Source organism: Cyprinodon variegatus, unplaced genomic scaffold (assembly GCF_000732505.1).
Source record: "Cyprinodon variegatus isolate N-32 unplaced genomic scaffold, C_variegatus-1.0 Scaffold340, whole genome shotgun sequence".
Lineage (NCBI taxonomy): Eukaryota > Metazoa > Chordata > Actinopteri > Cyprinodontiformes > Cyprinodontidae > Cyprinodon > Cyprinodon variegatus.
In genome coordinates this window covers 311,395-334,093 of record NW_015150793.1, presented here as the reverse complement: position 1 = coordinate 334,093, position 22,699 = coordinate 311,395, and the positions used below count along the sequence as shown (strand labels likewise).

The 22,699-nt window shown below is 37.1% G+C and overlaps 1 long non-coding RNA gene across 1 annotated transcript in view; it reads right to left on the bottom strand.

Moving 5' to 3' along the window:
* Positions 1-9,062, bottom strand: part of LOC107091499 — a 23,410-nt gene extending 14,348 nt beyond the window's left edge. The window contains exons 1-2 of the long non-coding RNA XR_001481530.1: positions 8,932-9,062; positions 7,529-7,620 (exon numbers count right to left, since the gene is read on the bottom strand). This is a non-coding gene — a long non-coding RNA (uncharacterized LOC107091499). The remainder of the gene's footprint in view (positions 1-7,528; positions 7,621-8,931) is intronic.
* Positions 9,063-22,699: the final 13,637 nt, after the last annotated feature.

The window sequence follows — 22,699 nt, the reverse complement described above, 5'->3', positions numbered from 1 at the left end:
CACTTTGTCAGGTGTTTTTTTTAAACTAATTTATTGAAGTCTACTGCGCAGCCTTTACTGTCTACTATAGAGAATATGGCTGTAAACCATCATCAAAGTAGGGGCTTGCTTTCCAAATTTTAATTGCAGCCTAAAAGGAAAGTAGCCTTTTTATATTAACCTGCCGGGAGATCTAATATGGAAACAGACATTTTAGTTGAGGAGTGGAATAACTCTTGAACAAAAACAGACCTTCAACACAAGTTTTCGATTTAGTACAAGTGGTTGTTTTGAACCTATATCACACAGCTGAAACTCCATCATTTTAACCCTAATATTCCTCATGATTGTATAAAATGTGGTAAAGAAAAGGGGATGGTTTATCATTGTATGTGTCAGTGTGAGGAACTTCAAATCTTTCAGAAGCAAATTTGTATGGTAATTTCAGATTTTATTGAATGTTAAATGTGTTCTGATGGTAAACTCTGTGGACTGCACATTTTTGGAAATAGCTTCAAATGCAATACAAAGAACTACAAACTTGTAATTATTTTTTTTAAATACAGGTGAAATATGTAATTGCTTTGAAATGGAAAGACACAGAAAGGCCTGGGGTGAAACAGTGGATTAAAGTAATGTTGAGCAACTTGGCACTGGATAAACTGACATATATGGCCAAAGAAAAACTGGCAGACTTTAAAGATATTTAGTTTAGTTGAAAGACTTTGATTTGTATAAAGTAATTTTTGCTGTAATTGAGTGAATGGTGTTTTTTTTTTTAAGGTGGGGGGGGGGATTTATTTTTTGTGTTTTTCTGTTGATTTGTGTTTCAATACATACAACATACTGTATCTGTGGAAAAAAACGATTCACATCATAGTACTGATTGACAAATGTTTATTGGTACAGACTCTGAATCCGCTTACATTTCTACTATTTTACCAACAGAAAAAAAGCATTTATTAGAGTGGCCCTCTTGTTTACTTTTACAGTTTAAACTTCAACTGTAGTGATTTAGCCGGTAGTGAAAATAATTCAGTAAACAATATTCAAATTAACAAGGCATTTATTGAGGGTTATATTAAATTCTTTCTTTAACCAAAATATTTATCTTCACTCTTCTACAGGAAGTGAGGTAATCAAATAAAAACCCTTTTACAATCTTAAATTAAACGACAATGAAATTTGTTTTTTTTATTCCAACTGCTTGTTGTTCTTATGTTTATGTTGAAGAAAAAATAATAACGATCTATTTGGCCAATGGAGCAAGTAATGGAGTTATGGTTGACTTTTTTGGAGGGTGCTTCCCAGCATTGGTCTCACTGTGAACTCCACAAACAAAGGGGCCTGCCTTGTTTGCTGATACAGAACAGGGAATGAAGGACTCCCTCTCTGAAAGACATAAAAAAAAGAAAAACACTGATGTGAGCCACTGATTTTAATTGGTTTTCTTTTTTTCTTCCCAATTTTAATGATGCTCAAGTTCAAAATACCTATTGTATTGCAATTAAGTCCTCTTAAGGGACTAACCAAACAAGCGGACCAAAGGACTTTTCTGGCGTAAATATACTGTAACTGACAGCTTTGAAACAATCTAAAAACCTACAGTCTCTTTGAAAAGTATTACTCCCTTAAACTTGTCACATTTAGCTGCTTTACAATTTAAAAACTTTTATGTAATTTATTGGAATTAATGCATTAATATTAACGCAAACTGTTTCATAGTGGGTGGGAATGATGCATAATTTGCTAATTAATTAAAGTCTAGCTCAGTCTTATATCACATTCGTTTTCGATTCTTGCAACAAAATATTAATTCGATTCAGGGATGGATTTTGACTGGACCACAAAAAAATAAAAAAAATTAAAAAAAGGATTAAATCTTATTGGGTCAAAACTATTTGTGTATAAGTAGGGTTGTTTTTTCAAACTCCACCCCAGGTCAGGTTTTACACAACCCCGAATAAGCTTTTTCCTTTCAAATTTGCTCTACCTCTATCACTGCCACCTCTACCATGTTTCACCATGGTTGATTAGAAACCATTGTTTACTATTTGCTTTAAAAACTTTCTGCTGTACTTTAGACCAAAACGTCAGTGCAAGTCAAATCTGATCTAGTGAGTCATTCTTTCTCGGGCAAAAGACGACAAATCTTAAAATAAAAATAAAAAAACCTGCAAGGAACATTATAAACAAATATAACAATATATACTGTTAAACACTAAATCATCGAATTATTGCTGCATGGAAAGATGAAACCAGATGATATATAGTAATTGAGGCTTAATGTAAAGTTTTTTTCAACAACTGAAAGTAAATTTCTGCTTGTTTGTTGCCGTTTACAGTTTATTAGGTTACATATTGCACATATAAGTAACAAAACAAGACTCCTTCAAAGGATAACACCTTAAAAGAGAAATTATGAATAAATTGCTTTAACATTTCAGTTAGGCAAAATGTTATTATAAGTAAACTAGACTAGAGATACAACACATACAGATAACCAATTTATAACTATAACCAAATTACATGGCAACCAATATATGGGTTTTTCATAATCGAACAAAATTCTTATGTTTTATATATTTGCTAAAATCTTTAATAGACCTTTTGGCAACACAACAACAAATAGTAAGGCAAAGGATGTTTATTTATATGCACATTACAGTAGCAAGACAATTCAAAGTGCTGAGGGGAATAGGAGAACACACGGAAAAGTACATTGCGAAATAACTAAATAAAAATAAAAACAACCCTACTTATACACAAATAGTTTTGACCCAATAAGATTTAATCCTTTTTTTTATTTTTTTTTTATTTTTTTGTGGTCCAGTCAAATAAAATAATAAAAATAAGTTGTATTAAACTTTTTAGACAGCAGAGTCAAAGTCCACCCTAAATAAATATTTTAAAATTTCAATTCAAGGCAATTTAGGGTTTCAGGGGAGAATAAGAACTAAAATCTTTTGCTCCGTGTTCATGGTTCTGGGTATGCCTATGACCTGAGCGGTCTGGGTGATGAATACACCCGACAACTCTGTATTGTATTTTGGTGCTAAGCCCTTCAGTGATTAATAGACTGAGAGAAATATTTTTAAGTAAATTCTATTAGATATGGAAAACCAGTGTAAGGACTTCAAGTATAAAGACTAGGGTTATATGCCCCACTTTCTAGGTTTTGGTGAGAGCCTGAACAGCAGCAATCTGGATCCTCTGCAGATGGCTGATCAAAATGACATATGAATACTGCAAACCATCACACAGTAATCAATTCTTGAAGATGAATGCATTATTTAGTTTCTTCCTTTAATCCTCAAGATATTCCTTAAGTAATAGATCGCTGAGTTTGTCACAGCCTTTATGTGCCTCTAAAGTTTCTGCTTTCCACCCAGATTTTAAGCCTGATTGGTGGTTTCTAGCTATATTAACTGAAGCTATGTGCGTAAATCCTCTTCCTTTAGTCCAGACACTATTACTTCAGCTCAATGGAGTTAATTAAAACCAAGCGTAACCCATTGCATTAACAAATGTTGACATACATAAAACACGTTACAACGGGGGAAAATAGCTGTTGTTAAGAACCTGCAAATAATAAACTCCAGAAACAACAGAAAGAATTCAGCACAAGATCACTTTTCTAACTGAATGATCACTTTTTCCCTCTGTTGTCTGAGTTTAATGAGGAAAACCTACCCCCTGTCTGGCCACAGTCAATCAAATCTTTAAGCATGTTCTGCCAACCAACATCGAGTAACCAGCTGCATGACCCGCCCCCAGTGTGCCCCGTTCCATAAACCAGATAAGAGGCTTAGCCTCATTGGAAGTGATGGAACTTTGCGTGTTATCCTTTCTCTCGGGTTGCCTCATTGTACGGAGGCTCAGAGGAGATTTCACATAGAGACTGAAAGAGACCTGATCCTGCCACTCCAGGGCGGAGTGGAGATTGTGTCACAGAATGCATTCAACAGCTGATTAATGCCTTTGCTTATGGAACCAGGGAAAATTTTGTGTACATTTAATTTGAATTAATGACTACATTTATGTGCCTGTCCAGGGTGTAGCCCGCCTCTCGCCCGTAGACAGCTGGAGATAGGCACCAGGACCCCTCATGACCCCAGCTGGGATAAAGCATGATGGAAAATTAATGGATGGATGGATGGATGGATACATCCATAACAATTATTTTATAAAATTTACAAGGACGGTTTAGTCTCCCTAGTATTCAATGTGAAATCTCCACTGCTAAAATGGAAATACCACTGCTAAGATGCTAAAATACCATAAGGGCTATGTCTACTTTCTAAAGTAAACTTATCTTTTGAAAAAAAAAAAAATCCCTGTCCTTAAAGTAGGATTCAAACCAGTTGATTGTTTAAATTAAAAATGCCGACCCATTTTTCCAGGTTTTCCAATAAAATGGAGAGATCAACAGTGTTAAATGCCACACTAAGGTCCAATAATACCAGCGCTGTGGTTCCTTCACAGTTTGCATTTATATAGACATTACTGAACACTTTGACAAGGGCTGTGGTGAGCACAGAAAGCCTGGAAGAGATTAAACCGGCTAGTCATTGTTACGAACGTGTTTAACTGTTGAAAGACAGCTTTTTAAATATCTTACTTATGAAAGGGAGGTTTGAGATGGACATTTAATTGTGCAACAGCAGCTTGTCCAAGTTGCTCTTTTTCACTGTGGTTTGAGCATTGCTGTTTTTAGCTGCCTGGGTGAAAGCATCTGAAAAAAGTAAAGGTGGCCATAAGTTGAATCAGATACTATAGCAGGCAGAGCTATCTTAAGAGTAGATATGAGTAAAACATGGAGACAGTATGACGAAAAGCTTAATTAAGCATATCTCTCGCACTTAAATCTCCAGGTTAACGTAAATTTTTCAAACACTGGTCGACCAGCTAACAGTCAGCTCCCTTCCCATTGGCAGAAAAAAAGGTCGGTCTGACCCCCCACTGGCAAGCTCTCTGGTGACCCCATCATGCTCAGCTGGAGTTGAAGATGTCACCAGTGCAACAGAAACAAGAAAATTAAACAATGAAGAGTTGTTTTGGCTTGTTATATCAGCTGCGATTGGCGCAATGTTGTGACATATGTACATTGTGCTCAATGGTATCATATATTAATGGATCGACACAGGTCTGATTTTCACACAGTATGCCAATCGGAATTGAACTATTGAAAGCCATTTTAAACAGTTGCTTGCCAAGTCATTTGATCAAAGTTGACACGGGTCAGTGAGTTGTTCCCATTGCCACTAAAAACAGGTTTTTATTTGGTCTGTGGGAAAGGGGTATTAGTATGTGTTTTTTTCTTAGTTTTGCAGTTTATTTGGTGAAACTGGGAAATTATGTCAAAAACAGATCTAGTTGTAGAAATTATTTTTACAGGACTTGGTAGGGATATGCAGACTGTACCTTTTGTGTTTTTTCAGTGAGGAAGTTAGAAACAGTTATTGCAGGCCATGGAATTTAGATGCTATATTACAGGGAGGTTTGCTAACTTGTTAGCCTTTCAACCATGGCAAAATAAGGCATGAGAATTGTTAATGTTTTTGCTGATGAGCTCAGAAAAGATAGATTCTCCATTTTCCAGTTGTAAGTTACATCAGCTGAGTCAGTCTTTCGCCACCTGTGTTTTGCCTCCCATACTCCCCTTTTTTCACTTCTGAACAGTGGAGCATTTTTCCACGACTTTCTTCCTTCATTTTAATTGTTTTAGTAAGGACCTTCAATATATTTGGAGCAAATTAATCAATGAAGACAAAAATATTAGAATTTAAATTATCTACCAGATCATCTACAGAGTTGGGGGCAAAGTGGAGGTAGAAGAGTAAATCTTGTTAAAGGTTTAACTACAGTAACAACATTCATAAATATGCGTTTTCTTATAAGGTCTCTTTGGCTAAATTATTTATTGGAAAAGCTTATGTTTTCAAATATAATCTCAAAGATGTCAACGAACATTAGTAAAAGGCATGTTTTAGACCCTTTTGATGATTGAGTCAAAAATATGTCTCTGTTATGTTTCAGTCTCAGTTTGTACATCAGCTGTTTCACATGATGAGTTAAACCAACGTTTTCTACAATTATCACATTGCATCTTCATGGTTATCAATGTGAATGTAGAAATCTTTAACTGGAAACCCAAATATCCACAAGACTGAAATTTTAAGTTCTTTTTTTTTTTTTTATAATAAAGAAACTAAGCCTTTGCTTTGCTGTCTGCTCTTACAACATTTTTTTTTTTTAGTTTGGATGCACCAAAACCATTATGATGGGTTCTTCATTAAAGTTCATGTAACCTGGTCTCTGTTAAAACTGAACATGGTGATAATATATTTCGTAAGGAGGATAATTTCTGGTGAAGTTAGCAATGGGACCCAGTTTTTATCACAGACTGTAAGTATTTATCGTTAAAATATTTGAAATAAATACATTTTCCTTTTTAAAATTCACAGTTGTGCATTCCTACTCTACATATAAATAATATAAAGAATTTGCAGTAGGACTTTACACCAATTGTTTTGATATGATCTCCACTTATTCTTACTGGGTTTACTCTGTAAAAAGCAAATTATTCAGTCTTTATGTCTGTAAAGATGGTAGATCCGCCAAAACAAAATAGTTAAACTCACATCTTCTGCAACTTGAAATCTCCATAAAATACAATGAAGATTGGAATGAAATGGGAGAAAGTGCTAAGAAATAAGGGTTATTAATACCTTTCTGCAAGGTATTGTGCAGGTGTGACATTATAACCAAGGAGGCAACTGAATGTTGATTTAAAGAGAGAGCAGAGGGTTAAAATGCCCTTCACATGGTCTGTGGTTTTCCTGTGTGCTGATATCTGCTTCAACAAGATATCAAGTGACTTCTGATAACACACCACACAACGGAAAGGGGTCTGCCTTGCAATCCTGCTCGTTTACCCACAGAAACAGCATCACAAATCAAACACAAGAAACACAGGCCAGCATACACTTCGAGGAGCAGACAGACAAACAGAAGAGCATGTAGAAGGGCAGGATTAGTCCCTAATGGGATTGGCAGACCAATGAAAGACGCTGTAATCAAACATACACAGTGGCTGTTGCAAAATCTGGGCCTGGAACAAAAGAGGCAAAGAAAGGAAGAAGAGCTAATCACAGACAGCAGTGGTCTTAAGAGGACTCTGACTTCACAGCGCACCATGGAAACATTAACCCATAGGAACATCACATGTATAGTGATGTATTTGAAATCATTCTGTTTAGAAATTACTAGAACTGACTCCTAATTTATGCATGCACTGCCTGTGCTGGATGATAAATATTTACAGTGGGTGGCAGTAAGATCAGCATTTGTGTCACGCCTGCCTAATCATGCACAGCATGTAAACACACACTTGATTATTTAATCTGAGTATTTAGGTTAATAGGAAATCTCTGAACATGAGTTGGTCACACTCATACCACCTGACACTTAAAGTACACATTCTGATGTATGAGAAAGACATCAAATCAAAATAAAAAAGACAGAATAGCTTAAGAAAAAGACTAACCTTTACAGAAGCAAGAATGCAGCTCAATTTCTGTTGACGCATCCTCTGCATTTTGCTTCCAGAAGCTAAAAAGGGGAGTATGGCTGGGTGTTCTGCAAAGAGAGGGTCAAGAAAGAAAAGGACATGTGTGTATCGGGTTGAAAACCAGCCTCAGGCCTGACTTTTATTGGTCCTCTTCAGAGATTTTAGGCCAAAGCCATTTTAATGTGTCGCTTTGTTTTCCCTTTATGTGCAGAACTTTAAATTATTAAATTATCTAACTGGAAAAAAAATGAGTCTTTTGACATTTTATTTTCACTTCAGATTGTGCAAAGGACTGAACTGAAAATTAGAGATGCATTCTTTAGAGATCTGTGTGCTGAACCTTACCTTGAACGGTTGAAAGGATCCCCATTCAATCAACTCCATTCTGAAAACCTAAGCCAGTGGTGACTGCCAGAGACCCTGCTCAGGTTTTACCTCTAAATGATGACAAACAAATCTATAGAACAACCTTGGGAAGCCAAATGCTGTCTAACCAACACTGCCCTTCTACTAGTTCCCAATTTTATTGAAAGTCATTGTCACTAAGCACTAAAATAAAGTTAGGAGAACCAGTTAATGATTACAAATCAGCTCACGACTTCCGACAAATTGGAAGATTTAATTCCTTTCTCTGTTATTTATATGAAGTGTTATATTGGAAACCAGTTTAGACAGCTTAAGGCAGTAGAGCAGCAAACTAGGTTTTATGGGGAGTGTGGCCTAGAGGTTAGGGCATTGAGCTTGGAATCCTGAGGTTCTGAGTTTGATCCCCACTCCCACAGACTGGCACTCTGGGGTCTCTGAGCAAGACCCTTAAAACCAACACTGCTCCCCAGGCGCCCAACAATGGCAGCCCACTGCTCTGCCAAGGGGATGGGTTAAATGCAGATGTAAATTTCTCAAACGTGTGATCAATAAGATTAATTATTATTCCTATCTTTATCTCTGGGAGGAATTTGGCCTAAGGTAGAGACCTCTTACTTTTTAAACACTCATTTAGCTGTACTTTTAAATGCAACAGTTCCTCAGAGAACTAAAGAACCAACGCTGCTATACAGAGGGTGTAGACCAATGTCAGAATAAACTGCAGAGTGCAAACATTTCTATAGAAGCAGGTAGCAATGGAGGACATATTTAAATATGATTTATCAGCAGTTAAGGTCTTGGGGGAGCAATGGATGCAGACAAACCCTCTGTTGGCATGTATTGTTTGAATTTTATGTTCAGCATTCATTTTCTGTGGATTTGCGTGTCAGGATTGAAAGACCTGAAACTACTGCAAACACAGCAAGAATTTTTACACCTTCTGGATACACAATGCTGTGTTTTAGGGGTACAGATTTATGTATGTTCGCAATGCAGCATGTGTGTGCTCTCACCCTTGTGGTCTTGATCTTGTTCCCAGATGAGCACATCCATCCAGAGTTGTCAGGCAGAGTCTTGCACTCCTCTCCTTCCAGACACGGTTCCATCTCACACCACCACTTCCCAATTACAATGGACGCTGCAAAGGGTCAAATGGAGCCATAGAAATTTAGTCTATTACATACATATGCACAGACTCTTGTAAAAATATTTATACAAATGGAACATCTCCACATTATGAAACAATTGCACACTTTAAAGTCTATTTATAATATTAAGATAAATAGAGACATACATACTCATAAATACTGTGTGGTTAGGCTACTTTGAGAATTTAATACTGATCTTTACAGAAGCCCTCCTGGCACTCTGAGCTTGAGCTATTTTGCAGGGAATAAAGAAACAGTATCTACAGTAGAAATGAAATGCAGGTTCAGACATTTAGCTAACACCCGGAGCTCTGTTTGATAGAGTTACTGTAATCATAATACCTCGATTGGCAGACTGGAAAATTTGGCACAATTGTTTGGTTCTTTGCTAAACTGGTTCAGATCTTATTTGTCAGGGTGAAATTGCTTTGGGCCATTTGGTAAATAAGTAAAGGAAAACACTTGTGAGGGTACTTTAAGGTGTTATAACCAATTTTCCCTTTCCTACCACATTAATACTATGCTCTATTTTGTATGCTTTATGCAAATATATTATGAGTATCACCACATGAGAGCTTTGCCATCTTTCTAAATTATTGTTTTTCCTCCTCTTTGGCCTCTGAGCAGTTGTAACCTTGCTGCCTGGNGAGAGCTTTGCCATCTTTCTAAATTATTGTTTTTCCTCCTCTTTGGCCTCTGAGCAGTTGTAACCTTGCTGCCTGGGTAGTTTTGCTGTACGCAATAATGTCTTCAGCCAACAAAAATTAATCATTATTTTGTTTTGAAATGGCTCCATTGTAAGTAAGGGAGCGATCTCATTTTTAATCAAAACTAATTGCCCCTCATTAACATCTACTAGATTCTTCCTGAAGCTGCTTGACAAAAACAAATATATTCTCTGTTTCTCATCAAACATTCCCCCCTTTTCTGTTTTTCTTGAGTGTCTCTGGATGTGTGCACTCATGTTCATGTGTGTTTTCTCTTTCGAATATATGAATATATATAGGTCAGTATCTGGGATTTCCATTAAATGTTTTCCTACATTTTTAACATAGATTCCTCGTTCTAAAGCATCAAAACAGACTTTAAACTAAGCACTAGACAATTGGAAGCTTTTACTCATATAGAGAGGATATGCAAACATCACTTTAAAGCCTTGTCACACATTCCTGATTTGTTCTTTTTTGACTAAACTATGCCGTGTAACTTCGGCCATATGATTTAATATGATTGTTCTACTGAAAGTTGAACCTTTGCATCCGTCTCACCCTTCTCATAATTTTCTGTCTCAGCTGACATAAAGCATCCCAAAAGGATTATCTTATTTTATAGTGAAGTCAGTTTGTTCATATTCAAATGCAGTATTTGTTTTTTCTACACTTCTTTTGCATGAAGGCCAAAATTTGAACAGAGCTTTTGTGAACAGACCTTCTTCCACGTATTTGCTCTGTCCCACCCAAACAGGAAATTACCTGTACTTACAGTATATAGCGCCTTTTGAAATCTGAGGATTCCAAAGTGATGAAAAGTTGGTGGCCGTGTCTTAGGTTTACAGCTACAGCAAAAGCCAAACTTAGCAAATAATGAGTTAAAACAGCCCTCCATAAGATGTTCAAAACATGAGATATTGTCCCAAAGCATAAATGTGTTTTTAGCAAATCGATGCACTCATTTGATTTAGGGGAATCAGCATTCGAGAAGCTGAAAATAACTCCATGTTAAGGTTTTCACATTTTTTTTTTCTTTTTGTAAAGTTTTTCGAAAGCTATGAATCACATCCGTTCCACTTAATAGTTTAAAGAAAATTTGTCTTTCATATAAAATCCCTGTTCAAATCGCTGAATTATTTGCCTCTAACTTGGCGAAATATGTGAATATTTTATGGGAAAGAATACTTGAACAAAATATTGCAGGGGAGTTGCATGTATCTGGGACAAAACATTATCATCACATCATAATGCCCAATTTCATAGAACTTTAGAGGCTTTAATTATTTTTTTAAAATCAAAATGTTCTACAATGAGAATTTCTATCAGAAATAAATCAGAGCAAAATTCTAAAGCCTGCTATCATCTTCACTTTTGAATTTGTTTCTGTTTATTGTGCTTCTCCACTTGAGCTTTTTGACAGCAGACATAAAGACTTCAAAGCCTATAGTAATTTGTAATTCTACTCTTTTCTCCTCAGCAGAATCTTTTCCAGCAAATTGGATGCTTAGAACACATGCCTGCCACCAACATTTAGAATAATCAGTTCTTCTTTTATTATCTTCACCAAAAAGAAGATGTGTACTTCAAACTGTAGTGTGATTGGAAGAAGTTAAACTAGTGCAGAATCATTTTATGTTTTTCCAAGTCTTCTAAAGAAAAAAAAATGAAATATTTAATTATCCCCCAGCATCTGTTGCCAAGGTTACAGACCAACTACTAGAGGAATACAGTATAAGTAGGAGAACCACAAAATAAATAGGTGCCCACATATCATATCTCAATTCTGGTAAAAAAAAAAAAAAAAAACCTAGCTATTGAACTTTTTGCCTCCACACGCATAACAAACAGAACATTTAAAGTATCTTATTTGGATATTTTCTTATGGAAAGGACATTAGTACACAGTTGTTATTTAAAAAGGAAAGTATATAGTTTGAAAAATGTATTTGCAAACAAATCGATGCAAACAGCCTATTTTATTCCTCAATAAGATGCATCCATCTGCCTTCAGAAGTCATTTTATTGGAATTATTCAGCATAATTTGAACATCACTAAAGCTGCTCTGTGATTCCCCAAAAGTTTGTCGAAAAAACTGCATCACACCAGGAAAACCCAGATTTCACATTTACTGTGTGCTAAGTATTGAATTTATAAGGTTTTCATGAGGTTTCTAACAAGATTTTGTAAGAAAATGAAATAATGCATCAGGGACAGGACCACACTGTCTCATGAGGAACGCAGTGCATAACCCAAAATATCAGCCTTCAAAAAAATATTAATATCAACGAGTGTGACTGTTGTGGGCATGAGACCAAAGGACTGAAAATGGGTTTGAAGAAGTCAAAGGACACATGTCTAAAGCAAAACATTATGCAGATCAGCAAAAACATAATACAGAATAATATTTGACAGAGTTCATGTTCAGTTACTGAATAAATAAAAAAAACAGTATCCATGCCTTTATCATATATAGTAATACAATAAATAGTGTTTAGAAGCTTTTTTTCCCTTCTCATTCCAGGTTAAAGATGTTCTTTATCAATATTGGGGAAATATTTACTAAGGTCACACAAACAATTTTGTTTTAATGTTCTAAATAGCACAGGGCTGCCCAGTAAAGCAGTGGCTAGTACTGCTGCCTTGTAGCAGGTCCGATTCCCGGCCCGGGGTCTTTCTGCATGCAGTTTGCATGTTCTCCCTGTGCATGACTGGGCTCTCTCCGGGTACTCCAGCTTCCTCCCACCGTCCAAGAACATGACTGTTACGTTAATTGGCCTCTCTAAATTCTCTTTAGGTGTGAGTTTGTGCGTGAATGGATGAATGCCCTGTTTGTCTGTGTTTCCCTGTGACGGAATGGCGACCTGTCCAGGGTGTACCCCGCCTCTACCCCTTTGACAGCTGGAGATAGCTGGAGACACCAGCATCCCTCGTGATCTTGACATTTTTGGTAGTGCCCTTGTAAGTCACATTTATTTATTCTCCTAAACAATCCATAGTTATTTGCTACAGTGTTTATTTACAGCGACCTTCACATGATCACAATTACAAATCTACAGCTAACATAAAAAGATTTTAGCTGATGATAACATCAGAGGCTAACAACAACCACATTCATTCCTAAGTGCAACTCTAAGCTATGTGACCAGTTTTACAAGCAACATGCTTTCCACACGGTCTAGAAATAAAAACCTTTTTCCTAGCCATTTGATGCCAAATTTGGGGACATTTACAGGGCCAGCTTCTGCCAGGTACAGTTAAATCAAAATGGGGACGTTGGTCATGTTATCCTGGGTGCTCATTTTTGCAGCTAAAACTTACCCTGTTTGAGCTTGACAGCTAGTCAGTACAGCTTACAGCTACAGGGCACAGGCTCCCTGTCTGTAGTGTACGTCATTGCTAATGTAGCCAGTGTGCCGGTGCTCTTTCTGTTCTGCTTGACACGCCTGGAACTTTATAGTCGTTGACAAACCCTGTACCTGCAGACTGCAGCGTGTACCGAAAAGCCAGAAATGCTATTAAATAAAACTATATCACCATATGTATTGATTTTAAAACTATTGTCCGGTGATTGTGATTAATAATTGTGATTAATTAAGTTTGTATTGTCATTAATCCATTGTCAATCATAGTGAAGACCATTATGAGTCCTTACGCCCCCCATGTTCCCTAGTCCACTGGGCATCACCTCCATTAGGTGCATTTTTGCACCATTTGTGGGCATAGGTAAACTTCCAGAGCGGGATAAGTTGTTTGTCAAGTGCAACTTGAGTGGGAGTTTTGACTTTACATCTTTGCATATGGTTAGCACTTTGCTGCCATCTAGCTCTAGCAGTTGTTCCCTATAAAGCCATTTTTCTGTATTTTGCATACTTCTACCTACAATTACATTTTTCTTTTTATATTTAAACTTAACTCTATTTAATGTACAACCTACTTAAACAGCAAACAATAATATGTTGTATTTAATAGCTTTAGGCAGTAACGGTTAATTATGGCAATGATATTCAGCTTACTATTTGACACAGCTGCTAAAAGTAGCCACACACAACAAAAATCAAGCTAGGATAACTTTGCAACACTGTTGAAATAGGTTCTAGTTTTTTCCAAACTGTGGCTTGTTTATTGCCACAACAGACTTAGAACACCTCCACCTTGACCAGTGGAGAAGTGTCTATTTTTCGGCTGGAATCAGTTTCCTTAATCTCTAGTGACCATCAGCTCAGACGGCATGGCCTTTGCTGCAACAATGGACAACTTGACTATTCCTGTGTGGCAAACACAGGCAAATCTTTTTTTCTGACTGATGGTTAATTCTAAGATCCATCTGCATACAAGATGAGGGACTTTGGAGTCATTTAATGTGTCGATGCTACTTAATAAAAAACTCATGTTCCTTTAAAGATGCTTTAGCAAACTGTCAACAATGACAGATGGGGTTGAAACAATCAACAAGCAAACAGTGGAAGAGCTTCTATTCAAGATGTTAGCCATGAAGCAGGTTGAACTTTTTAACCTCTGATAGACAAATACGCAAGGGGTGGGAACTCAAACTGATTGAAAAACACGAATAGATGGACCTTTTTACAAGTGCATCTGTCAGTTCTCTGCCGAGGAGGTTCAGTGATGGATTGAACTCTCTGACATGTACCTGCAAGGTAGCAGAATGTCTGAATGTCTTGACGAATGAGATGGAGAATTGATCTGTGTCTGTGTCAAAATGTGAATACGTGTCTGTGGACTTAATAAACCCACATTGTAACTGCAAAAGGGTTTATCAGCTGATTGTAATTCAAATTGAAATTATGGCATCCCATTAGTTGTTTTGTTCCTTATAGATGCCAACCAAACGGGTACCGGTATATGTGAATGAAAATTTGACTCTTTCTCTCAGTATCTAGAAAGCAAATGAACTGATCTGCAGTGTATTTTGTCAACCATAATGATTGATTTAAGTAGTGAAAATATTTCTATTAAAATTAAACAAAGACTAAGAGTGCAAGAATTCAGCAAAAGGGTGTGAAAAAACGGAAAGGTCAGAGGAGCGTGGAAGAAATGAAGCGAGTGTATAATTACTGGAGAATTGAGACTTGTCCCCATGACCTAAGGTCAGATTTAGAGAGTCATTATTCGACATTAATCTTAGCAAGTCTGGAAAAGAGAGAGTGCCAAGTTTTGATTAGCTATTCAGAAAATATTGTTTGGCTTCATAATCACTCTAGCGTTTCTGAATAACTGAATTTATAACGACCTCACCAGAGCACCTCTAGACTTGAAAGGCAGCTACGTGTATAGTTTCTCTCCCTACTCTGATGACAAAATTTAGATTCACAGCGATTTTCAAAAGTATTTATACCATGTAACTTTTTGCTTAGTTTCTAACATTATAACTATTGAAGTCAGTGCATTTAATTAAATTTAATGTGATAAACAAACATCAGCTAGTATATAACTTATGATGCAGTAAATGACATTACAGATCTACGTGTTTTGAGGCATGTCTGTACCATGTTTGCAGATCTACAGAATGATGTTTTTGCCCACTCCTCTTGCAAAACAGATCAAGTGCAGTCAAATTGGTTTGATATCTTGTGTGAATATCAATTTTCAAGTCCTGCCGCAGATTCTCAATTCTGAATAGATGCTGTGTGTACAGCTGAATTTTCTTCGATCTAATCGAGTGGTGTATATAGACAGGTCTCAAGGGCTGCTATCGTATATTTCACTGGTTCAGCACTCCTGAAATAAATATACAGATCATTAGCAGGCTGCAGATGGCTCTAGCGACCCTTATTTATTTTGGTATTTTTAAATAAGGCAGACAGGAAATTGGAATAGAGAGAGGGGAAAGACATGCAGCAAAGGTCAACAGGCCAGGACTCGAACCTGTAACAACTGCTCCTAGAACTGATGCTACTTTCAGACCGCATGCGATAGAAGCATCAAAAAAGCTTCTGCTGCTTCCTTTTTGATGCTTGTACACACTAAGTTCTGCACCTCAAGTGCATATTTGACGCTCCAGAAGGAGGTCCAGTTAATTGTGTCCAGATGCTTCCTACGCTTGTGCTGCTCCTGTGTTCAATGGCAAGGAGCAGCTTTGTTATATAAGTGGGTAAAAAAGTAGTTTTAATAAATTTTTTAGTGAGAAAGTTCACCTTAAAAACTGCTTCTGCGCAGTCAGCTCATCAAGATTACGACCCTATCTTCAAATATAATTTTGCTGTCGGACCAGCACAAACCCCCGTACACCGGCATTGCTCTGTCACTGGAAATCCCATCCAACAGCCGCCTGTGACCTGGTCGCCTCTTGGGGTTATTCCGCTACTGTTGTAGCTACTGTGGTGGCTGGAAGGCATTTTTCATGTACGTAATCTAAACTGCAGGTACCAGAATAATAAACATATTTGTCCGACATGTTTCGACATTTTAATTTAATTTAGGCGTTGATTAACTGTTTTAGAGGAGTGGTCATAACGATCTGCATCAGCAGTGCTGTGTCTGTCTCCCTGCCAGCTCCCAGATCAGCTTCTCTGATTGATGTGGCACGTCAAGTTCAATTTTTCCAACTCAGCATCTGCTTGTGCAGCATGTCCCGTGCCTCAGATGCTTAGAAGGTCATGCAGAGCTGCTTCAGCTGCTCAGATTCTTCAAAATGCGCTGCTCCTGCTGCTCAAAACGCACTGAAGGACATTTTGATGTGCCTTGATATTCGTCAACCATTGACTTTGCATATACATTTTCTTTAAAAAAACTCACTTTTAGGTGGACATTGATGCTTTGGTAGCTTTGCATCTGTGGAATTTATTTCAGTAATTATGGACTACACAGTGGTCCATTAAGAACATTTTTGATATGATTAATCTAACCCTGTTTAGATCGATATGCGTCTCAGGCCTTTGAGGTAGCTGTAATTAAACCTTATAAATAACATGTCTTAGCCCAGATGATTTTGTCAATTATACAATTATTCTATAAGCTTACTGTAAAATAAAACAAGTGTGTGAGCACTTACACCATTATGAACTTTTTGAAGTTATCTGGTTTTAGAGCTCATAGCACTGAAAAAGTTCTGGTGAAAGTCACTAATTATATTCCTATGGCCTCAGACAATGCACTTTTATCTGTACTTGTCCTGTTAGTTCTCAGTGCTGCATTTGATACAGTTGATCAATCAATTTTGATGAAATTAACAGCTATAGGCTGTTTTAAATATTATTTGTATGACAGATTTCAGTTTGTCCACATTAATGATCTTTCTCATGCTCCAGGGTTATCTGTGGAGTACCACAGGGATCAGTGATAGGACCAATTCTCTTTACTATATATATATATATATATATGCTCTCATTTGTTAGAATGGTATAAGAGTAGTATAAAAATAAACTGAATTGATCTGACTGAATAAAGTATATGAGATATTAATTGAACCTGACCCTGTTTTAAACTACTCCACAACCTTATTCTTCAACTGTTTACTACGATGATGTATTTTCAATGTTAATTAGTTATTGCTGTCTCTCTAGAAAATTTTAAGGCCTTCACAACACAGCTGGATTTCTGCTAAGGTAAAAGTAGACATAAGTCGACTATTAATAAATTAGGTGACTTCTAAAGGTAAATTGTTGAGCAGGATTTTTTATTAGAGATATCACAGTAAAAAGTTGGATAGCTCTGACAAAACTCTCTGTTCACAATCTTCTTAGCCCTTTATGATTCAGGGATTTGAAATATAGGCACTACATCCTTTTTTATTTAATGGACTGCTGTTTTTAAATAGAAGTTAAATATCAAGTAATAGGAGATTATCCAGATCCCAAAACTTTGCAAAAACAATGAAAATATTTCCCTTGATTTTTTCAATACTTACTGTTACTGCGTACTGTTTTAACAGTGAAATGTACAGTATGTCGCCGGCTTCTTCTCTCTACATATCATCACAAATATAACTTTTTCCCTCAATTCAATGTGCTCAGTCTGCTTTAGAAGCTAGCCGTCAGACCCTGAAATGGCAGGTTTAAAGTTAAAGCCCTCTCTGCGATGTTTTGACCAACCAGTCACAGCTCTGTTTTTATTAAGAAAAAAAAAGACATTTCATGTAACAATACCAATTCTATATAATGATGATTAAAAAACATATTCTCTCCTCTTCCATCAGAATTTTTGAGATGGGGCAGGAGTTGCTGCATTATTAAGTTTAAGCAATAACCTCCCATCCCCTTACCCCCTCAGGATATATATCTCAAATGTACCATCAAAACCTGTCATGCACTACTATGTGGGCCTGCAGTCAAACAGAAGGGGTCATTACCCTTTGGTTATCAACAGCAAGAGGACATCTGCGTGTGTCTTTTGCTGAAAGCCTTTGTAACACTGCAGCTACATGACAACACAATGTAGTAGTGCGTATTAAGGCATCAGCTTGTCTGTGTTGAGACAATAACTGGATATACCAGTGTGTGTATGTCCATGCTATGGCTCGTGGTTTTTATGTCTGCTACTGAGGGATAAAGGCAATGGTGCAGTGATGAGCGCCTAATCCAAGCGGCTGTTATTGGTCCAGTGAGGCAGGAGAGATGTAAGCGTTTTACTTCTTAAAAGGGATATACTTCTCTTGGAGCTCCGTTGGTCCTGACAGAACTGGGACATCATTTTACTTGTCAAAGCTAATAATCAATTCACCCTATGAGGATGCTCTGACAGCAGACCCCCCGCTGAGGATGATGCCTGTCGTCACATCCCAGTATATTAATAACAGCGCAAACAGTTACAAACAGCAAGTGATAACATCCCCATGTGGCCCTTCTCCACACGTTAGTAAACATTCCACAATGAGCCTGATCTTCTAAGTGCTTTGATGTTGGAGTTTGATGCTAATGACCAATAATGGAGATCATTGAGGATGGAAAAAAAATGCTCTTTTCTGAAATTTTTCTTAAAGATGAAGGAGAGTTATGGCCTCCATACTTCAAACGTGTCCAAGTGACCTCTGGAGATCAGCATTTGATTTGCTACAACAGTGTAGCAGATATTTATATATAATGTTTTTTGTCTAATAGATATGTAACATGGGTATGATACAGTGGCAGCAGGCGTCCTCCAGGGAGCGGGGAGATGAGCTAGGCCACAGTCGTTCCTCATCTCGATGGAACATTAATAACAGAAGGACCTGGGGAGAAAGCTCCATCTGGGCCAGGCTGGTGCACTGCTGTGGGGACAGAGCACTGGCTCCTATAATCTGTAATCCCTCACATACAGTAGTGGAGCTTCAGTCAATGGGTCTATATTGACACACACAAGTTTCAGCTGTAGCTTTTCCAAACAGGAAAAATAACTCTTGCCTGCATCCAAATCTCCCTCTGTGTTCACAGACAAAAAGTCCTTAGTCAACCAAAGCGCCTCAACTTTAAAATTTGCAATGCATCTAAAACTTATTTTCTTACACATTATTTTTGAGAGTAGTACATAATGAAATATTAAAATGAAATTCTTTTTTCCTCCCTGTTCATTAGAATTTACCCAAAATAAAAATCTAAAATCAATACAAAAATAGCCTTTGGAGGTCATCAAATTGGGGAACAGAGTGAGTAAGATTAAAGAACACCTCTGTGTGTTTTAATCTAAGTACAAATACAGGTCTCCTGTAAAGGCTTCAGATGTGTTAGAGAACATTATTGAAGAAAGAGGGGAAAAAAATAAAACAAATAGCACAGAAGACAAGTCAGGAATAAAGTTCTTCAGACGTTTAAAGCGTGGTTATGTCATCATCTCCAACTTTAAAAATCTGCCTGCACAGAACTGTTCAAGTGAAGAACTGAGTCCATTTTGCCACCACACACTTCAGTTTAGCCAATCTGTTGCTGAACATCTATGGGGGTTCTCTGGACCAAAAAAAAAAGAAGAGATTTTTGACCAACATAAATCCTGAACACAATGTTTGCAAATGTTTAAATCATGGTGCTGGCTACATCATGCAGTCACTATGCTATCCTATAACTAAATAAAGTGAAGTTGTTAAGAATTTATTTGAAGATGCTCAGTGAAGCTAAATACAGGGTATTCTAAGGCTGTAGCGGATGGGTGACTGGGGAGAGGATGACCTTTAAAGAGGAAAACAATTTGAAAGAGCGAGCACTAAAATGGAATGGATTAGATTGAAGCATATTAATATGTTAGACATGCTCAGAAAAAACTCCAAACCTGCAACTATTTTAGGTGTGGTGAGTCTTGAAAAGCAGTGCTTCAGTGTGTTCTCCATCCAACCTGTTTGAGCTATTTTGTAAGAACATGAACAAAAAATTTAGCCTCTGGATGTATAAAGCAGCTAGAGAACTACCCAAAAAGACCTGAAGCTGTAATTGTAGCAAAAGGTGTTTTCGTAAATTATTGACTCGAATAAATGCCACAGTTTACTACATATTCCAGTTTCCAGTATACATGCCAGTTTATACATCTAAATTAGCCTTAAGTATGAGTTTGTGCATGCATTGTCCTGCTTGCCTCTATGTTGGACTGGCATCTACAGCACTTGTCTATTACACACTAACCTTGCATATTTAACTGGTATAGTGATTGTATGAAAAATAAAGAAAAAAGAGTCTGTGTGGCTATTTTATCTCTGTGTTTACAAAATGAGTTCCAAAAGAAATCTTCAAAGTTAAGTAAAAAATAATCAACAATTTAACTTATCATAACTTACAGAGGGCAGTTGTGCTCAACAGCGTAGCAGTACAGCTCAGTGACTTGTCATCTCTATTTTTATCTCTTCGCCTTCTGAAAGAGCTTGTTAATCAATACACACAGCAAGAATTCTCTCCCTGGGTGAGCTTGAGGCAAAGAAGCATGAAATGTTCACTGCTGCACCTAAACCTCCATTTCAAATTGTTGGATCTGCATACCTTTTTGAAGTCTCTTTAGGTATACTTATTTCAAGGCCAATAATCAGAACGAGAAAATTGATCTGTTGTTAGCATTCAATTGTTTGTGGTTAAATATTTAAGCCTTAAAGGTAATATTTAAGCCTTAAAGGTACATCTGACCAGACCATGAGCAATGGATTTATAAGCAGTATTGGATAATGAATACAGTGGAGAACAATGGATTCTCACAGGCAAACTATACACTGTGCATTTTTGGCTTTAGTGCTCTAATAAAAGCATTTAGACGTGTTAAAGGCACCTGCCACTTTGTGGTTAGATGCCGCTGTGTGTCTTCTCAGCTCTTTTCCCCAGAAACGACATCATACAGTAATTACACCACACTCTAAAGGGAAGGACTGTCAAACAGAACTATAACTTTTGCAATATAATTCCTGGCTGAATTATATATGCAAGACTGTTGGAGTGAGGAAGAGCTGTGGGACCCAAAAAGTTACTGGTGTTGAACAGTGACTTTAAGAATTTTACTGTAAGCTTTTTTTTTCTGTCCTTTTAATGCTTGCCACGCATAATGAATCATGTGGGGACAACGGAGTCTACGATATATGCCAAAATGGTGAATGAAGCCTTCAATAATATCTGTTCCACAAACAACTGTTGATTAATTTGCCAACTCTTGACATTTCCAAAGTAACTCCTGCAATGCGGCCTAGCTTGTAATAAAATACAACAGGTACCTTTCCCAATCCCAACAGTCAGTCAGGCTAAACCAGTTGGTGTAGAGCAGCTACACCTACTTGAACCTTGCTGGAAAGGATTGTGAATATACCTATATGGTATAGAGTTGGTTTGATTTTTTTTTTTTTTTTTTTTTTTTTTATTGTAAAAATAGACTATCCTGAGGCTAGATTAGGGTTTATTGTGTCAATGGAAAGTTAAAGCTTATAAACTAATAAATTAATGGAAAATGTAGGCTTTTGCCAAATGGTATCGAAGCAAATATCATACTACTAGTGTCATTTGGTGTGTATTCTATGAAGCTATGAAAGAAACATGTGGGGGGATGATGAAACTAGCCTTTTACTATTTTATGAACCTTTGTAAAAATACCTTTTTATATTTAGTTTTTGGTGTCTGTTGATAGGAGCCACTGTAAGGTGGTTAAAGAGCAACAGGTGGCTCTGGAGCTGCAGGATTCCCACCTCTGATACAATCACAGGTTGGTTGTATACTCAGTGTGGAAGGGTTGTTCAGCTTCATTTAGCAGGTTCCTTTGGAGTGTCAGTACTGGCAAACCACAGAGCAGGCCTGTCCACCACAGACCTCATAATGGAGACAGGTTGGTTTGTGTTTTTTTGCAAGTGGGCACTTCGCCATAACCCCAACATTTTTTGAAGGTGAAGGTACAAGTGGCCAGACTGCAGAGCGTGAAAGGGCGTTACAGTTTTGTCTCTATAAACATGTGAATTCCTTTCAGATTTTCTTTTGTTTTGTACTTTTCTCCATGAAATGTGGTTCTGTTTATTTGTGTTTTTTTCGAGCCAAGGTAATCCAGGTGCATTAGCCTGAAGCTCTCCTGCCTGTTTATTAGTTATGCATTTCCATCAGCAGAGCAGCTTTAAGCTATGTGATCCGCAGCGTGCTCTGTGTTCAGGTGTTCAGCAGCTGAACTGGATCATCCTCTATTTCTCCTGATGCCCAGAAGCATAGCACCGCATTTTCTTGTGGTTGATTAAATATTTCAAATTATAAATATCACAGCAGACAGCAGAAAATGCCATACTTGAATTATTCTGGTTCCTGTGTGCTGTTTATCAAAGTATAATAGTAAAAATAATAATATTAATATGCAACCCGGCTCTTGCACATAAACTGCCGGAGATAGGCACCGGTAGGGTGGCCATTTCTATAGCACCAAAAAGGAGGACATTGTGCGGCATATCAATAAATTACTAAAAGAGGATGCTTGTGTAGCTGAATAGAACAAAATATTAAAGAAATGTAAAAAAGAATTGGTTCCCAGCATTTGTATTTATTTAATACATTGTGGTG